The sequence below is a fragment of the Wyeomyia smithii genome, chromosome 2, assembly GCF_029784165.1.
Source record: "Wyeomyia smithii strain HCP4-BCI-WySm-NY-G18 chromosome 2, ASM2978416v1, whole genome shotgun sequence".
NCBI classification, from domain to species: domain Eukaryota; kingdom Metazoa; phylum Arthropoda; class Insecta; order Diptera; family Culicidae; genus Wyeomyia; species Wyeomyia smithii.
Genome location: NC_073695.1, coordinates 181,833,551 through 181,852,746, shown reverse-complemented (window position 1 = coordinate 181,852,746; position 19,196 = coordinate 181,833,551). Strand labels below are relative to the sequence as shown.

The 19,196-nt window shown below is 40.7% G+C and overlaps 1 protein-coding gene and 1 long non-coding RNA gene across 2 annotated transcripts in view; one reads left to right on the top strand and one right to left on the bottom strand.

The window, feature by feature from the left end:
- The window catches only part of LOC129724280 (Kruppel-like factor 3), a 342,621-nt gene that overhangs the window by 168,806 nt on the left and 154,619 nt on the right, over positions 1–19,196 (bottom strand). The gene's annotated exons all lie outside the window — the stretch shown is intronic.
- Positions 1–19,196, top strand: part of LOC129724281 (uncharacterized) — a 113,208-nt gene that overhangs the window by 81,616 nt on the left and 12,396 nt on the right. Inside the window, exons 2-3 of the long non-coding RNA XR_008727900.1 lie at positions 5,716–5,893; positions 5,969–6,137. This is a non-coding gene — a long non-coding RNA (uncharacterized LOC129724281). The remainder of the gene's footprint in view (positions 1–5,715; positions 5,894–5,968; positions 6,138–19,196) is intronic.

Below are 19,196 nucleotides of genomic sequence, written 5' to 3'. Positions count from 1 at the left end.
ACCTACACAAACATGAAAAGTTGTATTTGAGCTTATTGAACACCCTTTATATTTTTTATTGCATCGAGAACAGTGGTCATCCTGATTTCTGATAATATGAAAATATCATATGTTAGCAACTTCTAGAATATTGCTACAGAGCTCCAGATCCAATTTTCCTTCTATATTTGGTTTCTGAATCATTGTTCAGTGACCTTCATCTTCACGTACGTTTTGTTTCGTCGATGAGGATCCTTACTTCACACTTCGTAGGAACCTCTTTGCATAGCTTCCAAGCGTGTCTTTTGACCATCAGATTTTGCTTCAGGACCCTGTTTGATTACTTTCGGGCGCAGAAAAATCGAAATCTGCTGACGATGTTTTGGCTGATATCAAGTTTCTGGGTGATACCGTAATTCTCGGGTTTGTGTTAATCGTTCTCAACACCATTGATTGCAGCTTCCGATCGATAGTACGCCTGACTGCCAATATATTCCAAATCCGGCCACAAGGATCGCTGCTACAGTAAAATAAACAATGCGTCCGAACAGAAAACGATGTAATTTAAGTTTTTTTTTAAGTAGAATACTTTTCTCAGGAAGTTCGGCTACATAGGGATGTGAAATGAAAATCTAAAACCGAAAAAAGTGAAAAACATCTCCAATTTCAAATGCTAATAAATCGGTTAGTAGTCGATGGATTTCCTTCGTTCTTGCAGCAATAAATTTAAAAATCTTTTAAGATTCTTCCCAAAAGAAGATAATTGTAATTTTATTATTCACACTATTGTACTATTGAAAATAGTCAAGCCTTGTCAAAACGAAAAATTCGATCTCTGATTGGTCGTTATATGATTGCTTCCCAAGCACGGTCGACAGAATCATATACCTTGCAATTTTAAACATGCTATTTGGCCTATAAAAGATGGCCTTTTTCAGCCGAAGCTGCTCATAATAGTTCTAGACAGCGACAACAGCAATCGTCCTCCCTTAGCAGCAGCACTTGCAGTGCAGTGGATACCAGCGATGGCGGAAAGCGGCCACAGCTGTGGCGTAGCAATGGATAGCGCACTATTTGCAGCGGATCCCAGCAACGATAGCAGCTCGGCCAGCTGATGCAGAGACAGTGGATACCAATGGCAGCGTATAGCGGCCACAACTGTGCAGCGGATCTCAGCATCGATAGCGGCTGATGCAGTGAGGCACTTTAGTGAAATTCAGTCTCTGTGCGATAGTGGGCACTAGTAAATGCATTCAATGAAAAGTTGACTAATTATGACAACACGTGAGCCGTCTAGTTTTGAGTGTTATATCAGCATTTCACTGTTTACTTTATCACAACGAATATTGTGCATTTAAATAAAAATTGTCAAAATGTCGCTGATAAACTGGCAGTCAGGCTCACTTCCGATGTTTATTTTTGGTGTTCTCGCAACACTGCAAGCATCTCAGCCGCCACTGCGCTGTCAGTCCGGTTTATAAAAACAAATACATTGAAATCATTCCGCAGTTCATGTTGTGTGAACACGCAGCTGTTCTATGTGTTTGTAAAGTCGGAAGAAAGTTCGGAAGTCGGAAGTCTGACTTCCGAACTTTAATTTAGTGCTGGCGCCACAATACTTTGTACGCAAAGTATTCTACTTCAACCTTGCGGTCGTGGCTTTGCACACAACCCTCCTGTTTTTTTATTACTGCTTAAGTACTGCCACGTTCTCTCATACTAGAGTACGATAATCGACTATTTTACGAGACGTTTCAGAACTCAATTCATGATTGAAATTTCAACAGGATGCACTGAACCGGTGACATAACGCAGGTAAAAGCTACATCATTCTTAAAATGGTCTATGCTCTTCTATTTGGAGGTTACAACCATAGTGAACTGCACTGGGCACATTCGGAAGGCAGTGGACTTGTCGTTGATTCAAGCAGATCACGTTCGTTAATGATTTGGCGCAGACCAATCCAGTTGAGAACTCTCGTTCTAAAATTTTTTATCTAGTTTACTTGGTTAGGACCAGACGGGATCCCGCCATCTATGTTGAAAAATTGCTCGAAAGTTGGTGGTGCCTCTTGTGAACTGTTTTAATCTCTCTCTGCAACAAGAATTGTTTAGTAGGTACCAGATGAAAAAACTAAATGGTCACGTTAATTCATGAAAAAATACTAATGTAGGATAGCAAGGGTAGGTGTGCTGTGTAAAAAGATCGATTATGTGAATCACGACATTCTTCTTCGAAATTCAAATAAACTGGGGCTCTCTGCACGCTCGTGAAATGGTTTCGATCATACCTGACTGCCAGAGTTGTATTTTGAGACATTCACAACTTTTTATGGAATGCCACAAGGAAGTTCTCTGGAATAACCTTTGTTCTCACTCTTCGTTAACGACGTTGCTGCTACATCACTGCGAGATACACGGCTCCTTCTTGCAGACGATGTGAAAATCTCCATGATTATGTTATGAAGACTGAAAAAACAAAACTTGCTCCATGCCATTAGTGAATAAATTAACCATAGTTTTTCTGAGCGTAGAAACATCTAACGTATAAAGCTTTGACCATACAGTTTTCCAAAGCAAAGTCCACAGTGCGTAAGCCAAGTTGGAGATCTCTATGTAATATTGGATAGTCAGCTTACATTCCAAAAATATTACGAAGTGGTCATCTCAATGAGTCAACAAGAATCTGGGATTGTATCTGTCTCAGTTGATGTACAATGTATCGTGCCGTGTCAAATATACTGTTATTGTTTAGAAAAAAGCAGCTAGGATATTTTTTTTTAGTATTCAAGGTTTTAAGATAAGGACTTTACGTGTTTCTACGTCAAAAATGCTGTCGTGTGCCTGATAATATAATATTCGCATAAAAATAATATCTATCAATCGAACATGTTATCATTTACAGTTTTTTCGACACAAGTAAATATAAACGTCAAATTAAGTCGCGCTGTGAGTGATGAGTTTTTTTTAAACTTGATAAAATATCTGTTTATATAGCGACTGAAACGGTTAATTTAACGGGTTTATCGGCTTAATCAGTCCGTGTATACTAGCAAAAACGATTTGTTTTTTCTTATTCCGACAGTTTCGGTGATAAAATATCAGCTTCCAGCCGTCACGCGATCAAACAAATTGCCTGATTAGTTCCGCTGATGTGTCATTCGAAAAAAAAACCACAAAAAATCAAAACAACCTGCTGCAGCCTACAAAATAAACTATCACATCAATGGAACCTGCATGGTTCCAGGTGGTACATGTCATCAGTCATTAACGAGGCATGACAGTCGGAATGACTATACATTTAACATGCTCCTACCGTGTAGGTTTATTGTCGTCAATAACAGAATGCCAACGCTCGGTTTAGCGGGTCAGTAAGCTTCCGAGAGAGGTCTGAAAGGCCTGTCGTGCACCCACAGCGAATTTGGTTAACAGTTTTAACATTCAGATTGATTTCCCCCTTTAGACCACCTGAGGGTATGACCAGTGCGGACACTCGATCCGAGTGGAATGACTTGCAGTGTGTCGTAAAAAGCCGAACGCCCATTCAGCACACCTGCTACTGAGCGTTGAGGTTGAAATCTTAAATAAATATCGTCGCGCGAGACGAAACGACTCAAAATTTAGTTATGCGACCCCGAGGTTGGCGGGAGGTATTAGCAAATCTCAAAATAGATTACACATAGGAATGCATGTTAAGCAAGCTTCTTAGGCTTGTACTTTAATTGTTAAAATGGCAATCGTAAATAGGCAATCTTTTGTGAAACTGATGCTGCGAATTTTTTTGGTTTAATACATGAAAACATTACACATTACCTTTGACATCATCAAATTTTTACATAAATCTTCATGTATTTAAAAATCTCTTAGATCTCTAAGTTGATTACTGATATGATTACTTTAAAGTAATTTGGAGTAGGAATTTATTAGTATGGGACATGAATCGATTTGCATGGAAATCAATCAAATATATTTTTAAGGACTAATTCTGCAATGCTGTAAGGCTGAACAAACTTTTTATTGACATCCTGAATTGAGATGTATCTAAACGTCAAAACATTTGTGGTCTAATTTAAAACATGCTCCAGCCATAAAAATAGCTAAACAATTTTAGTACACAAAACTTTATTGTGTTGACTATACCGGATGGAGCATATTCAAACTATTGGCTGCGGCAATCCAGTAACACTCTTCGATTTGCTGTGCAATTAGATTTATCGCAGCTCCAAAACGGCCATTTCCATGTTGTACGCTGCACACGAATGCCGAGAGGAAAAAAGCGGTAACGGTTGGTGAAAATTGTCCTGTGCCTTGTCGTGTTCGTTCGATGTTGCTCGAAGTTGCACTGGAACAATTATTTATAATTTTATTCATAATCAATAAAACATGGTGCACAACAGTCGGATCGGTGCTGTCGATTTTATACCCCAGTGCGGCAATTACCACAACATGCGGAGTTCAACCGATTGAAGACTTATTCGGTGTGATAAACGGTGCTGAAGTCAAACTGAACTAACCTTCTCTATGGTGAGGCGAAATGAAAAACATTGACCACATTCGAACCGCAAACGAACGGATCGATTGGACGTTATCAAGTTTTGCAGCGCGATGTTCTGCGAGTAGCATGCTCCGTTCGCGCTCTACGGAACACATCGGTGGCCACGGTTTAGGCGAGGGAGGATGTCGCTCCAACGATTAGATGATGAATGGACTTCAGAGTGATGCAAAATTAGCATATGGTTGACCTTTCATTTTTCACGATCGCGAATGTTTTACTATTTTTTTTCTACTCTGGCCGGGGTGAATCTTTATCGGGTTCACAATCAGCGTATGATTCTTGCCAATCTGTTTAATTAACCTTTAGTAAATTTACAAACCTTCCCCGATGCGAGAATCCGCCGAGGGGTGGTTGGCTACTACGAGAAGATAAATGGACAGGTTACCGATTGTAAATTCACCACTCTGTTTATTTGCTGGTGAATCGTTCAAATTAAAGGCGATAAATTATACAGTGTTTATCGTGTGTGCTGTGAACTATGAACTCATAGCTCAGAGAAAGGAGTTTGATGGTATGAATTCAGCCAGATACAAGCATAGTGGAAGTGCTCGAAGTTTCCGCATGTTAGCGGTTACAGTTTAATTTGGAACATAAGAATAAGCTGAATATGCATACAAATTGTTTAATTCCGAGTATATTTCCCTAAATTGATTGTAACAACCGGTCGAACAAAGTTTTTTAACAGCAATAATATTGATTAATTTTGATTCTTTTTAAATTTTTTGGTCTTTAGATACGAAATTGTTTTAATATAAATCTATAATATTTTTTATTGTCGATTTTTTATAATTTTTTCATCGTTACTCCTGTATCAAAATTGCATGATATGTTACCCCAACTCAAGATCGTTTCTAAGTTAATAATTCTATGACTCCACAAAATCTGCAACACGATTGACGCGTGTTCTCAAATTGGACGGACGAGAGCAATGATTTCCGCAAGTTAGGGTCCGGGAAATCCTTCGCAATCTTAGAAATAAGACCTAACTTCCGTGTTGCTTTGGAAATAGATGCCGCCCGTGGTGAGTCAAAACTGATTCTGAAATCGGTAATTTTGGGGACGCATCGGTAATTTTGGGGAGAATTTTTAACCACAATATTATAATCGAATAAAATCGATTGTAATGTGTGGTGAAACGATATGACTTGACATTTGTCCACATTAATTACTTCTTTATTCCAGCCGCACCAATCAGCATGTCTATGAGTCTCCTTTTGTGCGCACTTCAACAGAGCAAAATTAACAGTAGCGGGCCAATACTGCTATTTTGAGACGCTCCCGATTTGTTTGAAAACGGTCTAGATACAAAACCGTCAATGTTAATGTAAAGTTCACGCTCCAATCAATAGGAAACCAAGAGGTTAGCTGAGGAAAAACACCTAAGTAGGTATCTCGAGTCCGTGTAAATTACATCACCTTGCCCTTTCTATTCCAGGTTTGTAATGCATTCTGACGTGAATCTCAGCAGACTTAAATGTTACTGATTGACCTGGTATGAAGCCATGTTGGTCGTCTAATAAAAAGCATTTTGCCGCACTAGGAACTACACCACTCACTATTATTTTGAACAATTTAGAAACGGCTGGAAACTCTGTAATACCACGGTAATTAACCACATCATGTCGATCTTCTCATTCAAACACAGGGAGTCATGAATATTTTGAAGTAGAATACTTCCCTCAGTAAGTTCGGCTACATAGGGATGTGAAATGAAAATCTAAAACCGAAGAAACTGCAAAATATGTCCAATTTCAAATGCTAATAAATCGTTTAGTATTCGATGGATTTCCTTCGTTCTTGCAGCAATAGATTGGAAAATCTTCTAAGATTCTTCCCAAATGAAGATAATTGTGATTTTATTATTCAAGCTATTGTACTATTGGAAATAGTCAAATAGTCAAAACGAAAAGTTCGACCTCTTATTGGTCGTTATATGATTGCTTCCCAAGCACGGTCGACAGAATAATATACTTTACAATTTAAAATATACTATTTGGCCTATATAAGAGCCTGTTTCAGCCGAAGCTGCTCATAATAGTTCTAGACAGCGACAACAGCAGTCATCCCTTAGCATCAGCAGTAGCAGTGCAGTGGATACCAGCGATAGCGGATAGCGGCCACAGATGTGGCATAGCTATGGATAGCGTACTAGTTGCAGCGGATCTCAGCATCGATAGCAGCTGGGCCAGCTGATGCAGGGGCAGAGGATACCAATGGCAGCGTATAGCGACCACAACTGTGGCATGGCTACGGATAGCGTAGCAGTTGCAGCGGGTATATCTGACCATGAAGCATTTATGCAATAATTGAATGAAAATTGCAATTGCAGCAATCGGCCTTTTTCAAGGATATTTAATGTATTTGGAAGAGCATAATGAATGGTTATTAATAAACTGCAACTGAGGTTTGATGCTGCTGCAAATGCACAGCAGTGTGATGTTTATTACGATTTGTTGATACTGTGCTTAACAAGCGGTATACACGAAACAAATCCGATTTCCAACAAAAAAGTTCGGCACGTTCTGCTCACGATGCTGAGTCTGTTTTAGAAAATTCACAACACTTCATTAACAAGGATGTAACGTCTTGAAGAAGACGGTTATAGTTTGACATCACAATATCAAACACGCAACAATCTGCATCCATGCGACACGGGGACGGGAACATTTTCTTCTTCCAAGCCGCGCAACACGACACAATAAATGTTATTTTGTTGCCTTAAAAAGAGCTCTATCGGTCCGGCTCGACAGATTGTCCACAAGAAATCGTTTTTGTACATCCGTGTTACGAAACTGAGAAAATCTGTAGGAACTGAAAATAAAGGCGGGACCAGAATGAATGAGATGTATTTTTCGTACATTCGTATTACGACATACGAAATAAAGTTTTTCGAACGTTGTAGAATGGTATACCTGGAAATAATTAGGTCACACCTATTTTTCCAGTTCCATCAGTTCACAACGTTCGAAAACTTTATGTTCGTTATTTACTACAAAAAAAGACTGACACGCAAGCAGCCGAATTATCTTTCTTGTAAAAGTATTCTACTTCAACCTTGCGGTCGTGGCTTTGCACACAACCCTCCTGTGATTTTTTTCCAAATACGAGGAAATTTTGCGCTATATCAAAGGCATATTTAATTAACTGTAATGTACTCGGCAATTTTAACACACGTAAGTACTCGGCAGGGTACCCGGGTACCCACCAAAATAAAATGCTTCTTGCTTTTTCAATTCTTGACTGATATTCGATTTTTACCCATCAAAGGATTGGAAAATTTGTCAATATGGAAATTTGCATTTTTAAATTATTAAGGCTTTGTATGCATGAAACTTTGCCAATTTTCTATTTAATATAGTCCTGTGCGCCGCCGCGCCACGCCGCCGCCGCTGATACTTTTACGCACGCCGTTCCCGCCGACGATTTTGAATCGGCGCGACGCCGAGAAAATTTTTTACGCGCCGATAATACTTATGCAGACTGGATTTTTTCACGATTCGGGAGAAACCACGAATCACAGCCAATGAGTGTAAATTATCCTGAATTGTGAATATTCGATACAGCATTTCACATCAAGAGTATTAAGTTGCATCAAACATTATACGCAATATTTTAGAGGTGGTAATTAGAGGCACGCCGATACACGCCGCCGCCGCCGCCGCCGCCGCCGCCGATGATTTGATCGGCGCACAGCACTAATTTAATAGGCAACATTCGCATCGACAACTAAAAGAGAATAGGCGTGAAATGTCGTGTCCCCGAGTGTCTGCGTCGGTAGGAGGAAATAGAGCGGCCGTGCATAGTGCTTCGATGTAAACCGCGTTTCCGGCTCGGGAGAATTTTACTTATATGAACGTTTTCAGAATATAGTGATTTCGAAGGCTATACCCAGATACTTGTTCATGTCTCACTGTGACTGTTTAACCGAAGATTTTGTCCGGTCGATGTATATCGCGATAACCGAAAACGCGATGTATACCCTCCAAATAATCGCGTCGGCCGACGTGCGTTTGTTTCTTCGGAAGTACTCGGGATTGACAAATAGCTGATTGCTACGAGTAGCGTAGGCTACATCGCGTGCGTCGTACGCAGAGGATCGCGATGTTTGGCAAGAAATATACTCATGGTCAGTTTTCGTAATAAGCGCGCAACATTGTTATATTCTGTTTTTCAGGTGTGTTTTTCGCGGGATCGTATCGTTTCTTTAGAGCAGACAAAGTGTGTACGAGAAACGTCGTTGGTCGATCTGTTAGGTAGAAAATTTCCGGTTGGGGTTCGGCCCCTAGGGACTCCGCGTCGATACCTACATGTGGTCGAATTTTCTATAACACTATCATACACAAGGCAAACAACATGTTAGGGTTCATCAAACGCTTCTGCTACAATTTTCAAGACCCGTACACTATCAAAACTTTGTATATTGCCTATGTGATGTCAATACTGGAATACTGTAGCATTGTGTGATCTCCTCGTCCTGGCGTACATGAAGAAAGAATAGAATCAGTACAAAAGCAATTTCTACTATATGCTCTTCGTAAGCTTGGACCGCACATCGTCTTCCGTCATATGAAGCACGCTGCATGTTGATTGACATTCAAACATTAAAAGAACGGCGAGAGTACGCGATGGCTTGATTTGTAAACGATATCGTTTCGCAGAACGTTGACTCAGCAGTACTACTTTCTAAATTGAACTTTTATGCACCTATTCGACAACTTCGACACCGTAGTTTATTTGCTGTTAACCATCATCGTACGGAATACGCAATAAATGGACCTATAAATAGTATGATGAATTCTTATAATCAACACTGCGAAGCCATTGAATTAACGATGTCCCGGTATAAATTAAAACAGTATTTCAAGTCCTTGAGGCTGAGGACACAAAATTAATTTGTTTTATGTTCGTGTATAGTTTAGAAATTATTGTAACCAGTCTACATATATGATTGACGAAATAAATAAATTAATTAATTATCTACAGATAGATCAACAACGCGCAATAGATTTCGGTGTAAAGAGGATTACCTTACGAAGAGATATCATATCATTTCAAGTTGTCCCAATTCGATCAAAGATTCAGTACCCTAGCGTACGGTTCATTGTTGCGGTGTTACATTGTAAAACTGAATAAGTTCGATCGCATTATGAATATCGTGGCGGATATATTAACTTGTTCGCGCGATACTTGTTCCGAAGAACCTGACACTCGAAACCAGCGCATCGTTTACCAAAACGAACCCTGCTGTTGACTTTGCCCTTTCTCCAACATCCCAGTGATTTCTCGTGGAAGTGCAGAGGTGTTCTCGGCTTCCAATAAGCGAGTATCACGTCAACATTTCCTATACAAATTCCTTCTTTGACCTGCATCCGGATGCGGCCGGCGCAGGTATTGCCCAATATAAAGATTAAGGTTACCAGTTTTTACACATTGAGGATGCATGTTGGTCCCAAGCATCATCTGTTGGTTCTCTGTGTAATTACAGCTGATCTGTCAATAACGGAGTAGCAACCGCAGGCGGTCAATCATGCTCATGCTCATGCTCAAAGGATTGAAAAATTTGTCTATTTTTAGTATATGGGGCCGAAAGAGCCATTGGTCCTTATATGGTTCCCGTAAATCCGAATCTTCTGAACTATGTTCAAGGTCGAGAATCTGCTCCGAAATGGCCATTTCGGACGACTTATCAAATGGACTCAAAATGAATGCAAAGCAACTCCTGGAGTGGTTTCATGAATTTTGATACCAATGTTGGTCGGTTTTATCGACAATTGTACTAATTTGTCTTATCGGAACATGCTCCCGAAGATCCGGATTTACAAGAACCAGATGTGGTAACTGATTCATGTTGGTGTCGGATTCTAAAAGAAGACAGATTATCCAATCTTTTGACAGGCCAAGATCGAAAATCGGTCAAGAAATGAAAAAGCAAGAAGCATTTCATTTTGTGGGTACCCGGGATGGGAATCAACTGATACATAAGTTTTGAAGAAAAGTAGTTAAGCAATGCAAAAAAATCACAGGTGGGTTGTGTGCAAAACCACGACCGTAAGGTTGAAGTAGAATACTTTTACAAGAAAGATAACCCGGCTGCTTGCGTGTCAGTCATTTTTACTAGTATATAAACGTTAACCGTTCATTGGCAGTATTGTAATTCATCTTCGTTTGATATTTTGAATGAAGTTTATGTTATTTATGAAGTTTAAATTTTGCGTAAATGAGAAGTTGAAGTGCCACCGAATCGTAATATGCACATTTAATACGACATCATTAAACAGGAACGGAACAAAGGCTACGGTTATGCAGAACGCGAATGACGGCGCGATGCGATTTGCCTTGCCGTGGTGAAATGTACATCTCTTTTTACGGCGAAGTAAAGCTATGCATTTCAACACATTTCGTCTTGCCGAATCGCAGCGCGCCGTCATTTGCGTTCTGCATAACCGTAGCCAAACACTAAACGGCGCAAACACGTAATAACAGTCAGAGTATGCATGTAGATGAAGATAATTAACTTTGGATTATAGCGCAAAACGAGAAAAAATTAAATCTTTATAAATTCATTTGTTGTCCTTATAAGGACAATTGTTTAATTTATCAAAGAATGTAGTGTTAATCTTACATCTCTGTGCTACCTTGACAGTGAGGACGCACGGGCAACACAGTAGAAAGGTGTTTTCACATTGAAAACTAGACACGGCTTTACTAAAGGAAATGTTGGCAAATGCATCTACCGCTAATATTGCCGCTATTGTACGAAAGCGCGTCGTTTCATGTGGAGAATAATATCAACAACGAAAAATTACGCGCGTCTAAGCACATCCCGAACTGTTTCGCCGTGCCGCTTCAATTTACTTTCTTACAACATCGGCCTCAGGGAAGTGTCGGCTGCACTTGTCACTGAGGCTGTTACCATACTGTTACTGTTACCCAACGATATTAACTCTTCAAATAAGTGTTTTATTTGTCCTCAAAAGAACAATTGTTCAATTCAATATCGGATATACCGACCGTTGCTGGCGATAATTTTGTTCAACCTGAAGAGGTAGGAAATGACGCGACCTCCTCTGTTCTGGTAAACACTTCTGTTAATAATGACTCTCGTTCTTTAGCTTCTACACTTGAATACCCCACCACTACCGAGATCTCTGTATATTGTCAAAATTTTAACCGCATGCGAGGCGCTCACAAAATTAACGAAATTCAAAAAAATGTACTATCCTGTTCATTTTCTGTTATTTTAGCAACCAAAACCAGCTGGGATGAGGGTGTTCGCAGCGAAGAAGTCTTCGGTTGCCGATATAATGTCTATAGAAATAATCGTAACTATTAACTATCTGAAATGAAATCCGGTGGTGGTGTTTTAATTGCGGTGTCAATAGACTTTAATTCAGTGCTTATCGACACCATTCAGTTTAAAGAGTTTGTTTTATCAGGGAATTGTATCACGAGCTTAATAACCAACACACTACGCGTATCTTTTCATTACTTTTAACCGGTTTGTTCTTTATCAAAAAAAATTATTAATTGTAGCAAAGAAAGCTTTATTATTTCTATCCACACTATCTTTATTACTGCTGGTGGTCGACTGTGTTCTGTAGCAAGAGCAAAACCTATCTGGCTATCGGAAAAGGAACTGCTGAAAGCTATCGATAACGCACAGTCCGACTAATTATACGTCAAGCTACGTATGACAAGATAAAATGCGATTGCGATTTTCTTGATGAGCGGTAGTTGGATTCTGTAGATGCAAAATTCAAATTCAAATAATCTAGAACTAATCATAGCCGGCCACCTGGAATGGAACATTTCACTAGAATCTAGGGTAGGTGAGCCAGTTATGGTAAGTGCACCAGTTATGGTTATATCGCATAAGCGTAATGGTACCAGTCATGGCAATACACCATTTAAACTCCACAGGCCATAACTGGTTCATGCCATAACTGGTACATTTTTTAGGTATTGCCATAACTGGTACTTCTCCCCTATATCATTATATTTAAATTTAACATATTTGTTTTTCGCATTATTTAATTGTAATCGGGTTCGACGAGTCCTCTACGTTGTCTTGGAGCGTATGGGTTGGATCCGCTGAGAAGTCCTCCTGGTCCATCATAGGTAATGGGCACAATTTCACAACAGCTCGCTTAAAGGTCGCACCGGTTGATGTGCGCACTGTTACTACTCGGGTCACACCATCTTCACCAGGGTGCAGGCTCACGATGCGCACTAGCGGCCAGCGAACGGGGGGTAAGAGGTTGTCTTGAAGGATCATCACTTGACCGACCTTAAGCTCGATTCGCCGCTGATTAATATTAGCATGTCGTTGCAACTCTTTAAGGTACTCTGTTTGCCAATGGTACCAAAACAGCTGCTGTTTCTGCTGGAAAACCTGGTACCGGTTTTTCAACCGATTCGTAGGCACGTCTTTTAAATCCGGATGGGGTAGACCATGCAATTGTGAACCAATCAAGAAATGGTTTGGCGTGATAGCTCCAACATCGTGGGGATCCTCTGACAAAGGCGCCAAGGGTCTAGAATTCATTGCTCCTTCAATCTGGGTCAAAATCGTTACTAAATCTTCATATAACAGAGACGTGCTGCCTAACTGCCGAACTAAATGTTTCTTTGGCACCTTCACAGCGGCCTCCCATAAACCACCAAAGTTGGGGGCCCGAGGTGGGATCATATACCATCGTATTCCGTCAGTTGCGAGAGCAGTAGCGATGTGATCAGTTTCGTCGGAATTCGAGAGCATTTTGTAAAGAGCATGTAATTCATTTCGAGTACCGACAAAATTCGTGGCATTGTCGGAGTAAATATTCTCGGGTTTACCACGTCTGGCCACGAACCGTTGGAGAGCCGAGAGAAAGGATGCTGTGGATAGATCCCCCACGAGCTCAATATGTACAGCCTTTGTACTGTAGCAGATGAACAGGGCAATATAGGCTTTGGTGGGAGCAGTCTTGCGTTTAGGGGACTTAACAAACACCGGACCACAATAGTCTATTCCAGTGGATGCGAAGGGACGACTTGGGGTAATGCGTGCGACCGGTAGCTGTCCCACAGGTTGTTGCAGCGGTTGTGGGTTCGCACGGGTACAACGGTAGCAAGTTCTTACTACACTGCGAACAGCCCTTCTGCCATTCGTAGGCCAATATTCGTTTCGAACTAATCCCAATGTTAGCGAAATTCCTCCGTGTATTAATTTTATGTGGTTCGATAACAGAAGCAGGCGGGTAAATCGGTGGAAACCAGGAAGCAAAATTTGGTGTTTCGTGCTATAGGACTGCTCGGACAATTTGAGCCGGCCACCGACTCGGATTATGCCCGATGTGTCCACAAACGGGCTCAGAAGCTTCAGTGATGAGGTTTTGGATACTGGTCTTCCTTTTTTAAGCAGTAGAAGTTCTGTTCTAAAACATTCAGCTTGAACAATTTTCACCAGACAATCCCGAGCGTATTCAATTTCATCAGGTGTGAGGGTTATGGCAGATGGTCTCATTTCTTTTTTCGCATGTCGTAATCGTAAACAGTAAGCCGTCGTACGCAATAGCCGATTGTTCGTAAATGAGCGAGTGAATAGAGTGTTAAGTTGTCGTGGACTTTGCAGGAACAGTGTAGTAGTTTTACGCTCCATGTCTCCATCATCATGAGTAACTCGCGAGATATCCAGCTTTGGCCAACACTCCTCTCCTCTCTCCAACCAATAGGGTCCGTTCGTCCAACTTTTGCAGCTCAGAAATTGTTGTACGGTCAATCCTCTCGAAACTAAGTCTGCTGGGTTATCCACACCGGGTACATGCAACCACATAGCATTTTTTGTTAGAGTGTGAATTTCTGTCACTCGGTTAGCCACAAAGGTTTTCCAGGTCTGTGGTGGTGCACGAAGCCAATAAACAACCAGCATCGAATCTGTCCAATAAAAAATAGGTGCAGACTCCAGATTCAGAGACATGATGACTCTTGATGCCATTCGAGCACCAAGTCGCGCAGCGCATAATTCCAATCGGGGGATAGTACGTTTCTGTAACGGTGCCACTTTTGATTTAGCTGCAAGTAATACAACTTTGGTCGGCTGGTTAGCTATCACTGTTCGGGCGTAGATGCAAGCACCATAAGCTGATTCCGATGCATCCGTGAAGCAATGTAGCTGCACATAACCCATGCCAAAAGCAAACCTAGGAATCCGAAAATTGGCCAGATCGGGAAGACTTTCTACAAAAATTTTCCACATAATTCGGATCTCTCTGGGGACTTCCACATTCCAATCGATAGACATCAACCAAAGTTGCTGCATAAATATTTTTGCGCGTACAACAATAGGGGCAATTAATCCCAAAGGATCATATAGATGAGCGATAACAGACAACATTCGATTCTTAGTAATCTTTCCGCTCGTTGAGAAGGAAGCAAAATCAAACCTAATTGAATCGGTTGTAGGCTCCCACGAAACTCCTAAGGCTTTTACAGTTTGTGCAGGCTCTTTATCGAAGGCTAAGTTTTCAGCTGGTATTCCCTCTAAGACCTCCGGGAAATTTGAGCACCATTTTCTTAGTGAAAATCTTCCACGGTTCATCAGTTCATCCATCTCTTTACGCAATTTTATCGCCGTCGGTACGTCCACCTCGCTTTTTACAAAATCATTCATATAAAAATCGCAGCAGCGAGAGGAAAACAAGCACCTTCATCTTCGGCTAATTGGAGTAGTGTGCGTGTAGCTAAGAACGACGATGGGCCTATTCCATACGTGACTATGGTCATTTCATATTTAGTTATCGGATCACTCTTATTGAATCGCCATAACACGCGCTGAAGAGAACGATCATCGGGATGAATTCCAATTTGGCTAGCAGTACAACCAGGTTCTTTCGAAAGCGGAGTAAAATATCAAACAGTTCATCTTGGATGGCCGGTACGACCGGTAACGAATCGTTGAGGGAGAATCCGGTACTTGTTCTAGCAGATGCGTCGAACACACTTCGAACCTTGGTCGTGGTGCTTGACTCTTTTAGCACCGCATGGTGTGGGAGAAAACATTCTACCATCGGCTTTGATTCTTCCATCGATACCTCCTGCATGTGGCCCAGCTGAATAAATTCTGCCATAAACGCGTGGTACCTTTCTTTCAGAGTGGGGTTGTTGTCCAATTTGCGCTCTAAACTTTCCAGCCGGTATTTTGCGTAAGAAAAAGACTCGCCTATCATTATTTCGTAACCTTTTTTTTTTGATATTTCACGAAATACCGTCCGGTGGAATCTCTTGTGACAGTGCGCTTGTAGAATATTTCACAATATTGATCCACAGGTGAAAGAGCGACGTCGTTTAACTCCTCTATTTCCCAAAATCTTGCAATGCTCTGGTTTAGGGTTTCAAGTGTGGAAGCACAGCATACCAAAGTTTGTGGCAGGGGATCATAAGCAGCCTTTCCCGAAACATTCCATCCAAAGCTACTCTCCACTAGGGTAGGCGCATTCGGACCTATTTGTAACCGGCCACCTTGCAGGATGGCATAAAAATGTTCAGCACCTATTATCAGATCCACTTTCCGAGAGATATTAAATTCAGGGTCAGCGAGCGTAATATTGCTAGGTAAGTTCCAATCGGATGTATCGATAGACACAGCAGGAAGAGCGGTAGTCAATTTTTTAAGCACCAAACAATTGAGAGGAATGGAGAAATCGCCGACGGTAGATCTTACTTCGGTTGTATCCGAGCAAACTGCTCGAATAGGACACTCACCGACACCAAGAATAGGTTGATCAATACGATGCCGATACAATAGCAGTTTTTGACATAGTCGGTCGCTCATCAAGCTGCTTTGCGATCCACTGTCCAAGAGTGCTCGGGTCAAATGTTCCTTTCCATACCCATCCAGCACCTTGACGACGACGGTCGATAGGAATATGTTCACACCATGGAATTCTACTGCCGAATTAGAAGAAATTGCACCAGTATTTGCAGCACGGTTTTCGTTAGGTCTTGGAGGATTTGGAACGTTTCGGTTAGATTGACTGTTAGGATTGCAGTTACTGCTTGTTCCTGGTGTCTCAAATCCAGGGTGAAGTAGAGTGTGATGCCTTTTCTGACAATGTTTGCAAGAAAAATTAGAGGAACAATTTCGTGCGAAGTGATTACTTCTAAAACAATTGCTGCAGATGCGTTTAGTGTTAACCAAATTCAATCGGTCTTTCAGTTGCATTTTTTCGAACACAGGGCATTTTACCAGAGGATGATGATCGCTGCAAGCTAGGCACCCGGGTTGATATTCTTCCACTGCCGAATAGGAATTTATCTTATGGGATGTTGGTAGGTAGGGGAGCTAATTTGTTGACTAGGCCACCTTTTACCCGAATGAACTGCTCTTCTGTTTTTGCCCTTACCTGCGTATTATCCGCCACAAATTCAGGAGTGTCATAGAATGCTTCATACTCGCTTTGAAGTGATTCGAATGCTTCCATTAGTGTATCCAGTCGGGCCAGACGGATCGCTACTTCACTTGCATCTCGTTCCGCGTTGAAATTCTTTAGGAAATCTTCTATACGCTGAATGGAATCCAGTACATTTTTTAGCTTTAGCTGCTTCAACCGCATTTTTTTCTCCGTCATGATGTTAACACCTCAGCAGCAATGATGTTACGTTTGGCTGTGGCCGTCTGCAGGTTGGCTTTGTATCTCACTAAAAGCAGGAACTCTCGAACACCGCCGGATCGGATGACTTGGTTGGTTGGTTTCACAATATAAACTGGTAGCGGCTCTGTGCAGCAAACAGCGAGTGGGTTGAAACTCTTGTCCGGAACACGCGGAAATCTGAAGGATCGAAAAGACCCAGGAAGTACCTCTCGAATAAATGTTAACGGTTGGACAGATACTCACATGGAGCCTGTCTTCAACAGGCCTTGTACTTTTTGAGCAGGTACTGCTATCCGCAACTCCGGTTCCAGGGAATGAACTGTGAGGTTAGCGTAGTGGTTGATTCTAACCACACCCGTGATCCTGGTCACGGCACCAATGTTTTATCAGGGAATTGTATCACGAGCTTAATGACCAACACACTACGCGTATCTTTTCATTACTTTTAACCGGTTTATTCTTTATCAAAAAAAATTATTAATTGTAGCAAAGAAAGCTTTATTATTTCTATCCACACTATCTTTATTACTGCTGGTGGTCGACTGTGTTCTGTAGCAAGAGCAAAACCTATCTGGCTATCGGAAAAGGAACTGCTGAAAGCTATCGATAACGCACAGTCCGACTCATTATACGTCAAGCTACGTTTGACAAGATAAAATGCGATTGCGATTTTCTTGATGAGCGGTAGTTGGATTCTGTAGAAGCAAAATTCAAATTCAAATAATCTAGAACTAATCAGAGTTCGAACATGTTTGGGTTAAAGCAGAACTAGCAGGAGAGACACACGTATTTGTCTCTGTCTATTTCCCTCCAAATAATGCGCGGAGAGAAATTCTTGAAAAGTTTTTTCATGTTGTTGAAAATATAGCATCTAACCTGTTACCTGAAGTAAAACTCCACATATATGGTGATTTCAATCAACGCAACATTGATTTTATTCCGGACATCGATAACTATACTATTTTACTTCCAATTACTGGCGAAAATGAAACGCTGCAACTTCTTTTTGATAAAACCTCTAGTCTTGGCCTTATTCAAATAAATCACGTGAAAAATGGACAAAATTGTTATCTTGATCTGTTAATGTCCAACATTAGTGAAGACTTTTGTGTGACGAATTCGTTACAACCATTATGGAAAAACGAAGTTTATCATACAGCAATAGAGTTTTCTTTATTTGTGCATGTGAATAAAAGGCCTGATGAATTCGTTCGAAGATGTTTTTGACTTTCAGTCAGCAAACTATGATGAATTAAAACATAAACTAAATGGTATCAACTGGCAAGATGTATTGTAAAAACTTAAAAAATCGCAAACAAAAAGCATACAAAAAATACAAAACTCATAATAATCGTGATGCTTTAACAACTTATCTTAACATTTGCGGCGAATTAAACGATGCCATTAGTAACGCGTTGGAAGAGTTCACACTAAAAATTGAGCTTGAAATCAAATCTTGTTCAAAAAATTTTTTCAAATATGTTTAATAAAAGTTAAAATCTGAAAATTTTCCTTCAAAAATGCAACTACATGACAAAGTTGAAAAGAACCCGGCAGACATCTCTGATCTATTTGCTGATTTTTTTCAACAAAATTATACAACTTTCTCAGAATCTGATCGTGATTATACATTCTTCATCAACTTTCTTGAGTTTTCCAACTATTTCAATATTGAACATGTCAGCGCACGCGAAATTGAAGATACTTTAAAAGCTCTGGATGCATCTAAAGGTCCGGGACCTGACGGAATTCCGCCAGCATTTATGAAACATTTAGCTAAAGAGCTAACTTCCCCACTGTTCTTGATTTTCAATATGTTGCTGGAATCCGGTTGCTTCCCGAAATTCTGGAAAAACTCATATCTAGTGCCTGTGTTCAAATCTGGTAAAAAATCCGACATTTGCAACTATCGAGGCATAGCCATTCCTTCTTGCATACCTAAGCTTTTTGAAGCAATTATAAACAAAAAGTTATTCCACCAAATAAAAAAAGAATTACTCCAACGCAACACGGTTTTTTCAAAGGTCGTTC